Genomic DNA, 17,093 nt, shown 5'->3' on the forward strand with positions numbered 1-17,093 from the left:
GTAGGAACAGGAGATTGGGGAGAATGAAGCAGAGAAAGTGGAAAAGCCAATTTCATGGTGAATTATTGAGCTGGTTCTTGCTGTGGGCACTTGGGCTCCATCCAGAGCCCCAGGAGCCATGCAGGATTGTCTCCTGAGAAGAAGGGAGTATTTCTCCATTGGTTTCCATCACTCATGGTCAAGGATGTCCCATAAGTTAATTCCCTCACACTTCTGAGTTTGCATGTGTGCCAGAATGGCTGCTTGAGTTCCGTCTGGGATCCTGCATGACTGTGGCATAAAGGCTCAGTGTATAAAGTGAGAGGTACATGACACAGTTGAACTAAGATGCTGTCAGTTACATCACATACATCTGGTTGCAACAACAATGCTGTAGTGGAAAGTGGGGGTGGTGGTAAGAGACCCTAGGTGGGGCACAAGAGGAGGCAGATATAGTGTGCATATATTATAACCTCATGTATGTTTCCCCTGCTTAATTAGGTAGATTTGGAGCCTGGGTGGATGCAACATCTATTTAATCTTGTTGTTTTTCTTTGTGAATCCACACCCACTTTCTTTCAGTGAAGGTGTCCCCCATTTACTACCACCACCTCTTATGTCCTCCAGGCCCAGCCAATGAGAACGTTGCATTTCCCTAACCAAAGTGACTGACTCAGAGATGAGGATGTGATACAGCCAGAGTCAAGAGAACCAATCAAGGCTTTTATGGGACTTGTGGGGAAGAAACACCTTTTTTATTTCTATTGGAAAGATGTAAGACTGTAGCTTCAGGGGTGCCACTCAGAGCTTGAAAAAGAAATGAACAAAGTAGGAGATGGAGCTGAGATCCAAAGAGAGACTAGGTCCTGATGGGATGGCATTGTTTGAATGCCTGGATTCAGCCATCCATGGAAATTTCAAGTTACATTAACCAGTTAAATGCTTGTTTTTGCTGAAGAATTTGGTATGGGATTTTCATCTTTGTGACCAAAAGAGACCAATAGATACTCTGAGTTTACTCCCGTTTAAGGTCAATCTTACTTTTTATTTTACTTCATTCATTCAAATAATATTTAATGAGTGCCTACTCTGTACCTGATGTTGTGAAAAAGTTCAGCTTCCAGTTGCATGGAGAAGAAAGAGATGTAAAATAAAGCTTGGGTCTACTTTAACTCTCTGGAATACAGGACAAATTACCTTTAGGGAGGTATATCTTTGAGCAATAACTGATTGCCAGAAGGCATAGAGGAAATTTTTTGGCTCTGAAAATAACTCAAGAGATGGGAGAGATTCAAACCTAGGGGAAATTGGGAGTGGGGCTGGAGGAAGGACACCTTTTATTGAAAACGTATAATGGTAGTAATATTTGTAGAGTATCTAGAAGTGGTCATAAATATAATTTCTATTACATTATATATCAGTTATAGATTGCTACAATAATGCAACATAACAAGTAGCCATACAGCCTCAGATGCATGTGACAATAAATCTTTTTGTTCATAAATCTGTGGTTTAGCTGGGTGGTTGTGCCAATCTGAGCTGGGCTTGGTAGGGCTTACTCAAATGCCTATCAGCTTGGGTTTGGCTGGGAAACTTTGCAGATCTTGGCTGGACTTCCTCACGTCTGAGACCTTGACTGGGACATTTGGGGTCTGCTCTACATGTCTCCACCTTGAGCAATTTAGCCAGGGCATGCTTATATGTAGAGCTGAGGAGCAACAGACTAAATGGAAACACGTTTCAAGCCTTTGCCCACATCACCTTTGCTGATATTTAATTGGCCAAAACAAATCACAGAGGTGAGTTTACAGACATGGGGCAGATACTGCTATATTATATAGCCAAGGGTAGAGAACCAGGGGAAGGTAAAGAATTGAGACCATTTTTACAACTTGTCTATCGTACTTGGTTGGCTTATATATAGTTTATTAAAATTAATATTAGTATAATTGGTTTGATTTGTTGAAATGTAGTCTAGTCCCTGAGTTCCTAGAATAATAAAGCTCTTGACAGCTGAGTCTTGGTCAAATCAGCTCTCCTCTAAACACGTGGGGCTTTGCCTTTTCTCCATAGGAAAACCCTAATATTTTGGATTTTTTAAAAATAAAAAGATGCCCTTTGGATTTAAAATATGCTGCCTTCCTTTACAGAGCTTAGATTTCCTAAGTTGGAAGCTATATATACCTTTTTTTGGTCAAGGTCAGCTCTGAGTCTATGATATCCACTGTCTTTGTGAAAAAATTCTAGGGCTCTCTATCTACTGTGTTCCCCTTTCATATTTCAGGTAGAGTTTTAAAAGATTGATTGCTTTGCATGTGCATGGACCAGGAAATTATTGCAATTGGCTTTTTAAAGACTTTATTATAATTATGTTATTTTTTCTGATGTTATGGAGTTATGCAATATTTGAGCTTTATAATCCCTAAAAGTTTTATTTAAAATAAATCTCAGGTTTTTTCCCTCTCCATCCCTTATAGGTTTCTAACTCTGAAGGGTAGTTGGGCTCAAGACACTGAATAGGACCCTATATCTAGCAACCATTTTTGGCTAACTGCAAGAGCTTTGAAAGTTGGCAGTCTAGATTTGAAATCAGGTTCTACTGTTGTTGGTTGGATAGCTTAAAGCAAGTTGTTTGTTTTCAGCCTTAGCTTACCTCTCTGAAAAATGGGTGTCACATTACCTACTTTATAGTGTGAAATGAGATAACACTTGTGAAGCTCTTTGCCCAGTGCTTTGCAGGTAGTAAATGCTCAACAAATGCAGACTATTCTTAGTCTGCATTTAAATTACAAACCCGTTAAATTATAAAGGTTTAACAACTCTTTCCTTTATAAACAGAATGGGAAAAACCCCGCCCCTATGATTCAGTTACCTTCCACTGGGTCCCTTCTACAACACGTGCGGATTATTACAGTTAGAGGTGAGATCTGGGTGGAGACAGAGCCAAATCTTATCAGCTTCCTATCCTGAAGAACCTCACTCAGGCTGGTGATGGAAGCTCAGAAACTATTTATGTAAGACACCCTCAAAGAGAACACAAGGTTGGGAGATGTTGACAAGAATGACTCCAGAAGGTAGGATGTGGCAGGAGGAAGGGCATGGAGCTGGCCGCTTGTCCTGCTACTGTGGGAGTTTAGTGTGTCTGTTCTCATAATTATCCAGATGCTCTGCTCATACCTCAGACCTTTTATTTGCATAATTCAGGCCCCCATTTCCTCTCAGGGGTCCCTCACTCTCAACAAGATGTTATGAAGACCCACGGGAGGAGCAGTTGCTCTCAAATATAGGTACACAATGGAATTGCTTTGGAAACTGTAAAAAAATCCTGATGTCTGGGCCCTACCTTAAAGATTCTGATTTACTTTATCTGAAGTGGGGCTTAGGCATTCACATTTCAAAAATGTGATGCTTTTACATGTGATGCTCATGTGTAAGTAGGGTGAGAATCACCCAGCCAAGTTATCTTGGGTGTTTATGCAAGATTTCGATTTCATTCTACTCTTTATTATGATCCTACTTCTTGTCATTTGATTGCTCCCGCCTGCAAACGTTCCTTTTGAAAGAGGGTTGTTTTCCTAATAGGAAATGAGCATTCTCTGGTGAATAAGCTAATGGCTTTATCACCACCTTCTGGGAGCTAGCTGTGCCTCATGATATTGTTAATCTTATTGTAGACTGATTGGAGAATTTTCCTTTGTGGGCCCCTAAATGTCCTTCTGAAAAGTGATGATAACCCACACGTTTGCAACAAAAAACAATTCCACTGTACACTTGGGCAGTGATGTATACTCTTCCATGAGCTTTCATGTTTGCTATGAGAGCCATTACAGTAGGACTTGAAAAATCTGTGTTAGAGTTTATCTACATCACTAATCAATTACTGTAACTTTGGCCAAAGCTCTCAAATTTGCTGAATTTAAACAAAAATGAATTCTTTGTTTCTTTACTTTCCCTCTAAAAAATTCCAGTGTGATGTATAGAGTAGATATCACTGGGTCTTTGTCCTGCTTGACAGTTGAGGAAACTGAGCTGAAATAAATGAGAATTAGAAGATCAGATTTGCGAAGTTACAAGTCTTTCCTCTTCCCCACTCCCATCCTTTGCCTTCTTCATCACTCTTAAGTGGCAGAGATGTCTCTGGGCAGTAGATTCCCTTTCACAGGTACAGTCATGAGAGCTGGGAGAAGGTCTTCTCTATTCTACAGGTACTTGCATGTTCATTCTTCTGGGTTCTTTGAGCACAGAGTCAGAGAGGAGGGATGGTAGAGACTGTCTAGATGTTCTTTAAATGTGTATTCGCTTCTTTCTGGCACACAGCTAAGCAACCTTTCCCAGCCTCCCTTGAAGTTAAGTTTGATCATTGATTGTGTTCTGGGCAATAGAATGCGGGTGGAAGTGATGTGTGCTGCTTCCATGCCCTCAAAACTCCCAGGAGCACCCTCTAGGGGTTTCCACATCTGCTTTTTCCATCATGGAAGTTGTGTATGTGAAGATGGTGAAGCAAGAAGATAGAAAGAACCTAGGTTCTAGATTCAAAGCTTGAAGAACTGCTTGATCAAGAAAATCTGTATGGAATTATTACATGAACAAGAAACAAAAAAATACTCAAACACCTCCTATTGTGTTAGGCCTTTGACAGTGTCACATGTGTTTGTTTTATTGCCTTGACTAACTTTGGAGAAATGGAGAGGATATGGGGTTTGGTGGGATGGGGGCATATTTGGGAGGGTATGCCACTCAGCCTCTGTGGTACCACTCACACTCCAGGGCTGTCTGTGGGATCAGCTGAAACCATATCCTTTCTCAGTTTCTTCTGCCCTGTGCTTCCTCATTGCCTTATTGGTTTTACCTGAGATTCCTCCTTATAAATCACATGTAAAAGAATCCCCATCCTAGGCTCTGCTCCATGAGAATCAAACCTAAGGCATTCCCCCCTAGAATATAAGCTCCTGAGGGCAGAATTTTACTTCGTTTCATTCTCCGCTGAATTTCTAGTTACCAAATGAATGAATGTGTAAGTCACTAGACACTGCGGATGAACATAAGGAAATGTGTCATAGACTTGGCTCTATGTTCTCTCAAGTCTTATCTGAAAGCACTATTTTCCATAAGCCTTAAAAGAATGTAGACAATCTCATATATTATTTTCATTGTTTTTTCTTAATAGAGGACAATGAAGAGATACTATTTTATTTAAGGTCCTTTGAAATCCAAGTGAAATTTAATTGTGGAAGTGATTTTTAAGGCAATTCTTCTTTTCCTTGATCAGTTTTTCATATGCTTATTTTTTTCCTGAAGAGCAGCATCTGAAAGAATTGCTTTTTTTGAGTAAAACTTGCAAAGAGTTTCATATAAATTATGAAAGTTAGCCTGGCAGTGGAAGCAAAGAACATGTCCACGTTAAGAGACCTTTTAAATCCAAACCTAATTCCTTTAAAGAACTCTGTACCAGACAATGTGGCCTTTCCTTTGAAAGGCCTGCTTCTGGCACAAGGGAAATGGGGGCGTCTCCATTTGTTGTTGAACAGTGCCCTTAGCTGAGCAGTGGGAGAGAAATGGTGAGGAGCGTGCAGAAAGCGATTGCTTTAAGCGCATTGGCTTTTCCTTTCATATCTGCAACATGATCCTATTATTTTGAAGCAAATGGGGTCATTTAAGTGTGCCTGGCTGGAGGTTTGCTATTTTCCTCTATTCTTTCCTTTAAATCTTTTTTGTCAACCATGTTCTCTTCAACTAGCAGAGCAGCTGTCTGGATAGTTATAATCCCACTAAAAAGGCTTCCATTATGTCAATAATGTATTTATAGAGAAATTAGTCACCTGGGGTTGTTGGGTGATTCTTTTCCTTAGACATATTGTACCCCAGAAAAGCAGGACCATCTCCTTCTTGTTAGATGAGGCCTGCTGCCTTTGTCACGGTGCCATATTGACTGAAACTGATTAGCAATTAGCATGGAACATGCCTTCCCCTGTTTGCAAAGCCCCCTTAATCTTTGCCACTGATCATATTCCACTCTAGCTGTTCTGATGAAGCTGATATTGTAGATGAGTCTGGGTGTATGGGGCTTATAGTATTAGGTAAAAATATGACAGGCATTAAATGACCATCCTGGTGGGAAAGGTGAGGAATTTAACCGCAGAGATTTTCTAAACCTATTCAACTGCATTTGAGCAGTATCCTAAGATTAGTAGTGCATCTTCCTCCACAGACTCCATTCTTTTTTCTAAAGATGTTTTCTAAACATCTTAACATCTGAGTTCAGGTCTAATTATATTCTTCTACAATAAAAGGAAGAGGAAAGATAAAACCTGGATTTGAGCAGTTAAGGGAATGACTTGCAGTATAAGACTATATTCAGTTATCAAATTATCCATCATTAGTGGGTTGAGGTTTAGTTTCTGGAAACTCATCATGGTTTGAAAGTCATAAAAACTTTACAAACACCTTTTAGCAGACTTTATAATAAAAGAGAGTGACATCAAAGACAATCCACGTGGTATGGCATATCATTTGCACTAATTTCTCTTTCTTATTTTCCCAACCATGACTGAGTTTTGAGACACCCACAAGATCCTCTTCAAGGCTGACTTCTTACTGTTACTTTCTCACTGGTTTCAGAGTTCTGGAAATACCTAGATAGAAAAAGAGACAAGTCATCTGTAGTCTAGTGTCTAGTTGGTGTTTGCTCTCAGAATGTTGGTGGGAAGTTGCAAACAGAGGCACAAAGAAAGGCATCACCCCATGTTTCATCTGTTGTCACCCACCTTTAATACCAAACAAACAGCTTTCAGGAGAACCCTAGCCAAATTTGCAGAGCAGATCATTAAATTTAAATAAAGGCATGAAAAGCTATGAGTGGAGAAATAGCAGCGATATTTATATAGCATAGCTAAAATTTCCTCAGCTGTTTGGAATTACTTAGACATCAAATTTAAAGCGAAATTCAGAGAAGCAAGAATCCTTGGCCAGGTCTCTAGTTCTGGGCGTCAGATATTCCAAAAGCCTCATTCGATCCTGCTCACCAGCTGTTCCTCTCTTCACCAAGAAAAGGTTTCTCACTGCGCTTCTCTGTATTATGCCTTCCTTCACCCCATATCAAGTGGAGTTTTTCCCATCCAGAAAAGATGTACCCCTCTACCTTGAGTATGTGTGGGGCCAGGGCATAGAGTTTTTGAGAAGTAAATTGCGTAGGTTTAAAAGAAAAATGGTTACTTTTCGTGCTTGCATGATTTCTGCATTCAGGTGATATTCATTAGTTGAATATCAACTTGTGATGCCTCGGTGGCCCACACATGCTCATGTTGAAGGACCCCAGAATTCAAGTTGCCAATTTCCCACATTGCTGGTAAATGGCCACATGACAGCACATCATATGTGCTGTCATTTTAGGTTTTAGAATAAAACCTAAAAGCTTCAGGTTTTAGTCTCCTTGTGATCTCAGGGAAATTCTTTGAGAGAGGAATATTCTAGACCTATACTGTCTAATGGAAATTTCTGAAATGAAGGAAATGTTCTCTGCCCTGTCCTATTTGGAATCCATTAGCTACTGAGCACTTAAAATGTGGCCAGTGTGATAAGAAACTGAATCTTTAAATCTGTTACATTTTAATTAATTAAAATTAAAATATTCTTATGTGGCTAGTAGCCACTGTACTGGACAACTCTATTGAAGTAGGGAACTTGTCTAGTAGATAAGATAGGGAAAGCATATATAAGCCACAAGTTTTGGGGTACAATGTAATGTAGTGGTTGAGACAGCTGACCTGGGACCCAGATTAGATGAGTTCGAATTCCACCTCTGCTACTTTCGAACTGTGAAGTTGCAGAGGCTATTCATCTCTCTGTGCCTTAGTTTCCTTACTGGTAAATTGAGAGATAATAATATCTGCCTCACAGTGTCTGTGTAATAATTTATTGACTAATTCATATAAGATGCTTAGAATAGTACCTGACAAACAGAAAACCAGATTTTAAAAGTAGACAAAGCCAATGCCAGAGGAGTCCTGAGACTGTGCTCCTGGAACCAATGAAGTAAATTGGAAGAATTAAATAAAGCACTCAGCCACGCACATAGATGATAAATCCTGAGGGCTTTCCTCCCCATTTTCTCTATTTTCAGCACTATTCGTTAATTATCTCATGTATTTGTTTAAGACTGCTCTCTGCCAGTCTTGTCCTAGAGGCCAGAGATATAGCAGTGAACAACAGAACATCATATCTGTCTGCAAGGAGGTTATGTCTGGTGAGGGAGAGTATGGGAGACTGAATGCAGCAGTGGCTACACTTCTTCACCCTTCTCTGGAGCATGCCTCTTTGTAATGTGACTTAGCTCTTCTCAAGAGGAATCCATTTCCTCACTCTTGAATCTGGGCTAGGCTTGTGCCTTGATTTGACAATAGAATGCAGCAAAATAACCTTGTGCTAGTTCTTCACCTGTGCATCAGAATATCTTGTATGAATCTCTCTCTTGCTCCTTTTCTTTCTCTCAGAACCTTGCCCAGATGCTGTGTGAACAAGCTCAAGCTAGCCTGCTGGAGGATGAGAGGTCACAGGCAGATGGCCCAGTTAAGGCCATCTTAGATCAGCTAGTGCCACCCAGATAACCACAGATACATGAGCAGACACAGCTGGGCACAGCTCATGGACTCACGTTTGAACCCACTAAGTTTTGGGGTGTGGTGGATTTGTATGCAGCACTCACTCACTGATACAGACACAGTCCATCCATGTGGCAGCCATTACCACATGGCATGATGGCCGCTGTCATAGAGATAAATACAGGGCATCTAAGGAGCCTTCCTAAAGGAAGACATTGCTAAACTGAGGCCTGAAAATAAAGATGAAGAAAGGAGATGTTTCAGACAGAGAGAATAGCATGAAAGACTTAGAACATGAAGAGCAAAGTTCATTTCTTTTCTCTGCATGCTATGAGGAGCATGTCAATGTCAATGTTTCTTTGTTCCAGGAGCTTTTTGTGGAGCCGTGAGGTCAAGATCCACACACAAATGTGGAGCCCATGATTAAAGAAGGTGAATTGTATTAAGTGCTGAATTTATTCTGACCCTAGTGCAGAAAGTGGGAAGACAGTAGCGATAGAAATCAATATGAACTGAAATAAACAGCCTGGAAGGTTCTTGGAAAATGAGTGAACTGCAATAGGACTTACGGAATGGGTAGGGGGCTTGGCCAGGAGGACAGGGAAGAGTAAAATGTTCCTGGAACTATCTGGGCACTTTGTGGGAGTGCCTACTTGTTCATCCTCGTCTGTTGTGCACCTTCTGTGCATTAAACCCAGTGTGAGGAGCCATGGGAGATGGAAAAAAGGTAGGAAACACGACCTCAATCTTGCAAAAATGAGTGTTATACTTGCCTTTGGGGTGCCAAACTCCTCTTAAGTTAACATCTTGGCATTTTTACAACACGAGTTCAGCCTGTCATTCATTTCCATCTACATTCTTGGGCATGTTGCTTTGTGGCAGGATGCAGGGACAGGCATAAAATTGTAGATCAACAAGTACCCTTTTAGGTGTTCTCGTTAGCAGTTAAAGGCTTGGTTGCCAGTATTTTTCAGGAGATACTGTCTGATGACCACTTTTTAAAGAGACTAGGGAGTTCCATTTTGGAGCCACCTGAAGTGTGGATTTCACGCTGCTCTGAAGATCTGAGCCCCAGGACATTGGCGCCTGTTGAGAGTTTTATCTTTTCTCCTTAAGGTTTATATTGGGCCTCCTTGGGATTTAGAGGCTTATGTGGTGTTTTCTTAACCAGAAGTCTTTGCAAAACTTGATTATCGGAAATAAACCAGAGCCACCCCCCACTTCTTGAAAACAGTGTTTAAGAAAACCTTAATTTGGAGTGAGGGATAGTCCAGACGGCTCTGGCATTAGCTGAGAGCTGGCAATCCTGCATTGAAGCAGAAAGTTGCCTATTTGTAAGAGATATATTTGTTGAATCGTGAAAGAAAGCTGCTATTATAAGTAAACCCAGGCACATCTAGGGACTTGTGTGTAGATGATTCATGCTGTACCCTTTTCCAGTTTGCATATTTCTTTTTGGAGGGCAGAGTAGAGCGTGGGTGTGGAGTGTGCCTTTCAAAGGCCCACATGAACCCCCATAGCTAGTGGAGTAACCATCTCTAGTCCTGTCTGCTTTTATCTATGCTTTCCTTATGGGTTCTCAAAAGGCATTTGAAAATAAACAAGTGAGCAAGCTTCCCAAAACATCCTAGCATTCCACTCTGACACTTGCTGAGACAACAGACCAAAGCTGGTCCTTCTCCATCACTTCTCATGGTCTTCATGCTGGGATTCTTTTTCATGTTAGTTCAGGAGTCAGATTCCATATGTTACTGTCAAGTGATCTAGTTGGAGCTTATGGGTTTTTACCACAATTTTAGAAAGCTATAGCTTTAGATGGAGATAAATACTTTTAATATTGTCTGTGGCTCTTGAACCCAAACCAAAGTTCTTTACTCCTTTCAAATGTATTTAAGTATAGGGCGTGGTTTGTGGGCTAAAAACGAAAGGTCCTGTGGTTAATGGGTTTCTTCTCAGTTTATAATAACCATATGAAAAAAATTACATTTCATATCAGATAAAGAAAAATTTCTGTAATATATAAAAAGTACCTACATATCAATAAGAATAGACTGAAAACCTAGTAGAAAAATGGATGAATATATGATCAGATAGTTCACTAAAAGGCAGATACAAGTGAATCTTGTATTTGTAAAAAGCCACTGAACCTCATCCATTATCATAAATATGTGTATTAAAACTATAATATGATAGTTTTCACTTTCCAGATTGGCAAACACCCTAGTGTTTAATGATATACTTGGTTTAAAAGATAGGAAACTGAAACTGTCATGCATTATTGATGGCCATGTAAATTGCTATAAATAATTGGAGGGAAATTTAGTAATAACGACTAAAATTGCAAGTGTCTCTTGATCTAGAATTTTATTTCTAGGCATTTGTGCACTAGAAATACCCACATGTGGATGAAGGAATGAATGCACAAAGTTATTCACTGTGGTGCTGTTTGCAACTGAAAAATATTATAAACAACTTTAATAGGGGACTGGATAAATATCTTACAGTTAATGGTTAAAAAGAATGAGGCAGATCTTTATGTACTGCTAAAGAATAATATCCAATGTATGTTGTTATGAAAAAATGAAGGATGAAGAGCAATTTGTATTATGAGCTATCATTAGTGTAAAAAAGAAAATATTTCTTTGTTTGTATGTGCATAATATATTTTTAGATCAACAAAGAATGAAAGTAGCATTTTTTTTCCTCCAAGAAGATGGGAGCTGAGTGGTTGGAAAACAAAGGTGGGAGGGAGAGTTATAATTTACTGTGTATCCTTTTGTACCTATAGGATTTTGTACTGTGTATATGGATGCATTACCCACTTAAAAATTGGAACCTCAATAAGAATTCCAAGGTGAAGATTTCTTTTTGATTTTCTTCTATCAGAAAATTTGTTTTTCCCTAAGCCCACGTGATAGACTATTTGCTTCGCAAGGCCTATCACTGTCTTTTCTTCTCCACCCGCTTTATCTAATTTAGTGACCGGGAAAGAATATTTGTTACCAAAAAATGTTTCTTACAAATATAAGTGAAGGGATGTGATCCATGCAATGACCTCACACAAAGTCTTGCAAATCTCAAGTATCCACAGTAAGGCTGTCTTGTGCTCACCGTGATTTTTAGGAGGTGATGTTCATGTTTAAATTGCTCACTTTCCCTCTTAAACAAAAAAAGTGAAGAAAAGAAATTGACTTCAGAATGTGGTATTAAAACCCATATGACTGTGTTGATGGAACCGTTTCCCTAGCCACATCATGGCCATTGGTCACTGAGGAATTACTTCTAAGGGGATGGAGAATGAGCACAGAAATCTGAAGACATGACCATAATCTGTAGTCTCCTGGTAGAAGTTTAATAACTGACTTCTAGTAAATAATAACTCTGATTTGTAGTGTCTACCAATTTCCATGTTTTTCATACTCCCATCATCGCTGATTTCAGGCTACCAGTGTGAGTGATATAATTGAATGTGAAGTTGGGAAGAGATTATAACCATTGGCTCTTGTGACCCAGTAGGAGCCAGGTCCAGCGCATCACTGGTAATAACTAGGCAAAGATTTTCTTTCCATAGCAAAGAGCAGAAGTTTTATCATGTAAACAGAGAAAAGTTGGAGTCTTATAAATGTTATGTAATTCTAAGCCAGTGATCAAAGTGTGGTCCATGCAAACTCTTGGATGCAACCCAAATCTGCTGAATCAGGAACTCTGGAGATAAAGTTCAGTGATCTAGATTTTAGAAAGCCATCCAGATGATTCTAATAGATGTTAAAATTTGCGGACTGCTACTCTAAGTCTCAGTTTCTTCTGGAAATGGGAAGAAGTATTTAAAAATACAGGTCTTTAGTAAGGAATGAACAGAATAATGATTGTATGTTCTTGGCATAGGGGATATTAACTATGACATTGAAGGTGATATTTTTTTATGGCTCAACCAGGCATTTAAAGGCACTAAATAAGTTTGAAGTACACTCAATTCCTTTTCTCATATCAAGGAGGTTAGATATGTGTCTAGCAAGCACATCATAGTTTTCTGCATAGTTGGACAATGTGTAATTGTCTTCATTCTTGTAGCATCACTTGGGGTGTGTGAATACCAGCACCATCTCCCAGTAGCATGCTCAGGCAGAGCTAGATGCCTCAGATAAAGGCCAGTGAAGTATTCTCCCCACAACACCCAGCTCTCTGGCAATGCCCAGTCCTTTCCTAACTAGTTGAACCAACTTATTTTATATGCACTGAAAACCAGCCTCCATGAAAAAGTGATGGTGAGGAGTGGGAAATGAGAGGAACATATTTGGAGACCTAGGATTTGACTCTCAAGAGAGCTTTGGAATTGGGTAGCAACATTTGTGATTTAGGAGACTATTAGTTCAATTTTCAGAGCATCTGCTACCTAGCAGACATTGCAGTATGACTTTTCACCGTAGATGCCAACTCCATTTTTCAGATAAAGAAACAGATGGAGAAATCAAATGCTGTGTTGAAGGTCAGAGTAGATACTGGCTTTCTGGATCTAGAAGGACACAGAGCTAGTCCCTTAGCTACCATTTGTCCTCTTTTCCCTTATGCCTCCTTTTCCCCTTCATGCTGTACAAGGGCCACTAACTCCTGTGGCAGAATTTATTTTTTTTGGTGTTAGGCATATTTTAGAAACTCTCATACTAGAATGATCCATGGCAGTTTTCCATGAAGGCTCAAAAATAAAATTTCAAGAGTGAGTGTGGTACAGTGGTGAGAGCCCAAGGATCACACAGACCCGTGATCAAATTCTAGCTCTGCTCAATATTAATTCTATGACTTTGACTGTGGGATTCATTCTTTCTAAGGGTTTTAGAGTTGAGTTCCTTAGAAGCAGAGCCTGAGATGGGGATTTTGGTGCATATGATGTATTAAGGGGATGCTCTCAGAAGAAATGTGCACCAGAATGAGGGAAGCAGGAGGGGCAGGAGAGGATGCTGAGCAAGTGTGGAAAAGCTTGGCTGGAATCTAGCTTTAGACTGATCCTGTGGGGAGCCCTGGAGGGTAATTTCTACCACGGAATTGGTCCCAAGAGGATGGTCAACTTTTGGACCCCTGTGTCAGTCAATTTTTACCTAGGGGACAATACGGGGCATGCAATCTTCGTGTAAGGTATTTCTGTCATAAGAGAGCACTTTTCAGGAGAAGAAGGTGGCTCTGAGCATTAGCAGCTATTATTCACAGTGGTGAGATTTAAAGACAATCTAGGTGAGGCCACACAGCTCTTATTAGAGTTAGCGCTCAGCTTTTTATTTATAAAATGAAGATGCAGGTGACTCAAAGAAGTATTATAAGGATTAAATGATATAACATGTTTAGAGGATGAAACAATGCCAACCACAGAGTGAGCCCTTAATTGATGTTAACTTCTTTCTCTTCCTGTCTCATCTAAAGAGAGTAACATCATCTCTCTGGTTGAGATGAAGAATAGCTCCTCAAAGAAATCAGCCTATTTACCCCTCTCAGATTAGAAGAAGAGAATAATTCTGGGAGGGTTGCTCACTTATTCATTACAAAACTTATTCGGTGCTCACTGTGTGTTGGTTACAGCTCTAGGTGTTGGGGATACTGCTGTGAACAAGATAGATGAAAATCCCTGCTCCTATGGGAGTAACATTCCAATATAGCACAACAATCAGCAAAGTAGTAAAACTGGAAAATATTAACTAGTATAAATACATGCAGGGAGGATGGAATCCAGAAAGACTTGAGAGCTGTGGTCAGGAAAGTCCTCTCTGAAATAACACTGACTTGAAGATCAAGAATGAGTTGGTTATTCGGAGTTATGGGGGAAGACTGTTTCACACAGAGAGAACAGCTAATGCAAACGTCCTAAGGCAAGAGAAAGTTGGAAAATTCAAAGTGCAGAGGAAAGCCCAGTGTACTAGATTATAGAGACCAAAGAGAAAATGATAGGAAATGAGTCCAGAGGGTAAGGTTGAAAGGTAAGAACAGGCTACATCCTTCAGAACCAACTGTTCCTTAGGAAGAGTTCTAAGAAATTCTGATTTTATTAGAAGTCTCAAGGGAAGCTATTGGTGAGCTTATGTAGGGCAGTGAAATAAACTTATATATGTTTAAAAAGATCACTCCAACTGCTTTATGAAGAATCAATTGTAGAAGAACAGAAATGGAAGCACAGATGCCAATTAGGATATCATTGTGAAAATAATGTTGGCTTAGAGTGAGGGGTGGACAGAGGAAGCAGATGAATATAGACTCTGGAAATGTTTTGATGGTGCATTCATAATAAGAGGGCCTATTAACAGATTGGATGTTGGACATGAGAAATCAAGGATGAGTCCTAGGTTTGTGGCTGTGGCATCTGGCAGAAGGTTTAGCTGTTGACTGAGTTGGGATAGACCAAGGGAAAATCAGGGGTCTTGTGCATCATGGGCAGAAGGAAACACATAAGGGGAAAGGTACAAAGAAGGAATAGGAACAAGCCACAAGCTCTGGAATAGAATGGAGAACATGCAAAATTAGGAGAAAATGAAATAGAAAAGCAGAATAAACAAAGAGTTTTAATACTATGGCTGGAAAGTTTCATGCAAAATATTATGAGATGCATTGGAGTTTGAAAGGCCTATTCAAAGCAGTTCTGTCTGGTGATCAGAATTTTTAGAGAATGGCAAATGCAAATTTATCCTGCCAGTTCCTCTAAGAGGAAGTGTCTGGGGATGTTTAGGATCTGGAATCTTAGAAGGGCTGAGGGTTCACTTACTTTAGAATTGTAAGTGTTTTTCAAATTTAGTCATCAAAGCCATAAGTAACAGGGATGAACTTCTTTTTAAATAGGGATATTTTCTTAGTGGTGTGCTTTGAAAATCTCAGTAGATGGGCAGAAAAATGCAACATTCAGCTTTTTCCATTGGCCCCACTTCCACTGGGGGACAAGAGACAGGAGCTAGCATTCTCTTTCCATCATGTTCAATAGTAAAAAATCATGAAGCAAATGTAGCATTTCTTCTTCAAAGATTTAAAATTAAGAAAAATATTTTGGGGTTGGAAACTTGGGAGCAATGGGCTGTGCTGATCTGTCTGTCCAAGACCAAAAATTCCAAAGAGCTTGGAAGAAAACACAACAGAAACCCTCCTGTAGCTTTGTTCTTCCTTAATAATTCTTCCTTCAGGACAGATCTAGTCTTCCCAATGAGGCCTCCTTCTATGTTAATTTTTTAAGCACATGAATGAATGAATGTTACTTCAAAGTACCTTCAAGGTAGGGAGATCAACAGAGAAGTGGCCAAGATGTTGAGACTTTTTAAATGGTCATGATATGTTTCTGAAAGCAGCTGCCAAGGAGCCAAAGGAACTGGAGATTCCTTTAGAACCATTTAGAATCATTTAGCAGACTTCTATTTGGAGTTGGGATTCTCTAATCAGGAATCTCTCCCTTTTTTTAAATTCCTCCAGTGGCAAAAAGGATAAGACCTTGGTGCAGTTGAAGGGAAATAATCATGGATCCTAGCTGAGAGTTATTTCTAGTCATCCATGAACTTGTCTGACTAGGCATTACTGTAAGGGAATCAGCCAGTATCTAGCATCAGAAAATGTTGTCCAATTTCAATACACTTGAGTTGATTAGAGGAAATAGTCTCATTTCTTGATATCCACTATTCTCCAAGTCCTTCACTGAACCTGTTAAACGTATTATTATTGTTGTTGTTATTATTTGAGACAGAGTCTCACTCTGTCACCCAGGCTGGAGTGCAGTGATCTTGGCTCACTGCAACCTCTGCTTCCCAGGTTCAAGTGATTATTCTGTCTCAGCTTCCCAAGTAGTTTGGATTACAGATGCCTGCCACCACACTCAGCTACTTTTTGTATTTTTAGTAGAGACGGAATTTCACCATTTTGGCCAGGTTGGTCTCGAACTCCTGACCTCAAGTGATCCACCCACCTTGGCCTCCCAAAGTGCTGAGATTATAGGTGTGAGCCACTGCTCCTGGACAAATATATTATAGCATTTATTCCTCACCAGGCTGGAGTGCAGTGGCGCAATCTCGGCTCACTGCAACCTCCACCTTCTGGGTTCAAGCAATTCCTCTGCCTCAGCCTCCTGAGTAGCTGGGATTACAGGTGTGTGCCACTACAACTGGCTAGTTGTTGTATTTTTAGTAGAGATGGGGTTTTACCATGTTGGTCAGGCTGGTCTCGAATGCCTGACCTCATGATCTGCCTGCCTTGGCCTCCCAAAGTGCTGGGATTACAGGCGTGAGGGGATTTGGTAGGGGAAAGGGTTACAGCAGAAGCCACACTTCAGGAAAGGACTCTGGAGACCCAAGAGTATTCTTTTTTTTTTTTTTTTTAATTCTAAAAGAAGGAAACATTGTGATGAGGCAGATTCTGCAATAGGGTCTGCATTGTTGTTGGTTCTGGGTTTAGCACTGAGGTTGGCACAAGACACCCTGACAGCATGTATAGATCCATGGGAAGAAAAGGGCAATATTAGCAAGTTAGAAGAGGGGACTCACACATTAGGATTGATACTGTCCA

The sequence above is a fragment of the Callithrix jacchus genome, chromosome 5, assembly GCF_049354715.1.
Source record: "Callithrix jacchus isolate 240 chromosome 5, calJac240_pri, whole genome shotgun sequence".
NCBI classification, from domain to species: Eukaryota; Metazoa; Chordata; class Mammalia; order Primates; family Cebidae; genus Callithrix; species Callithrix jacchus.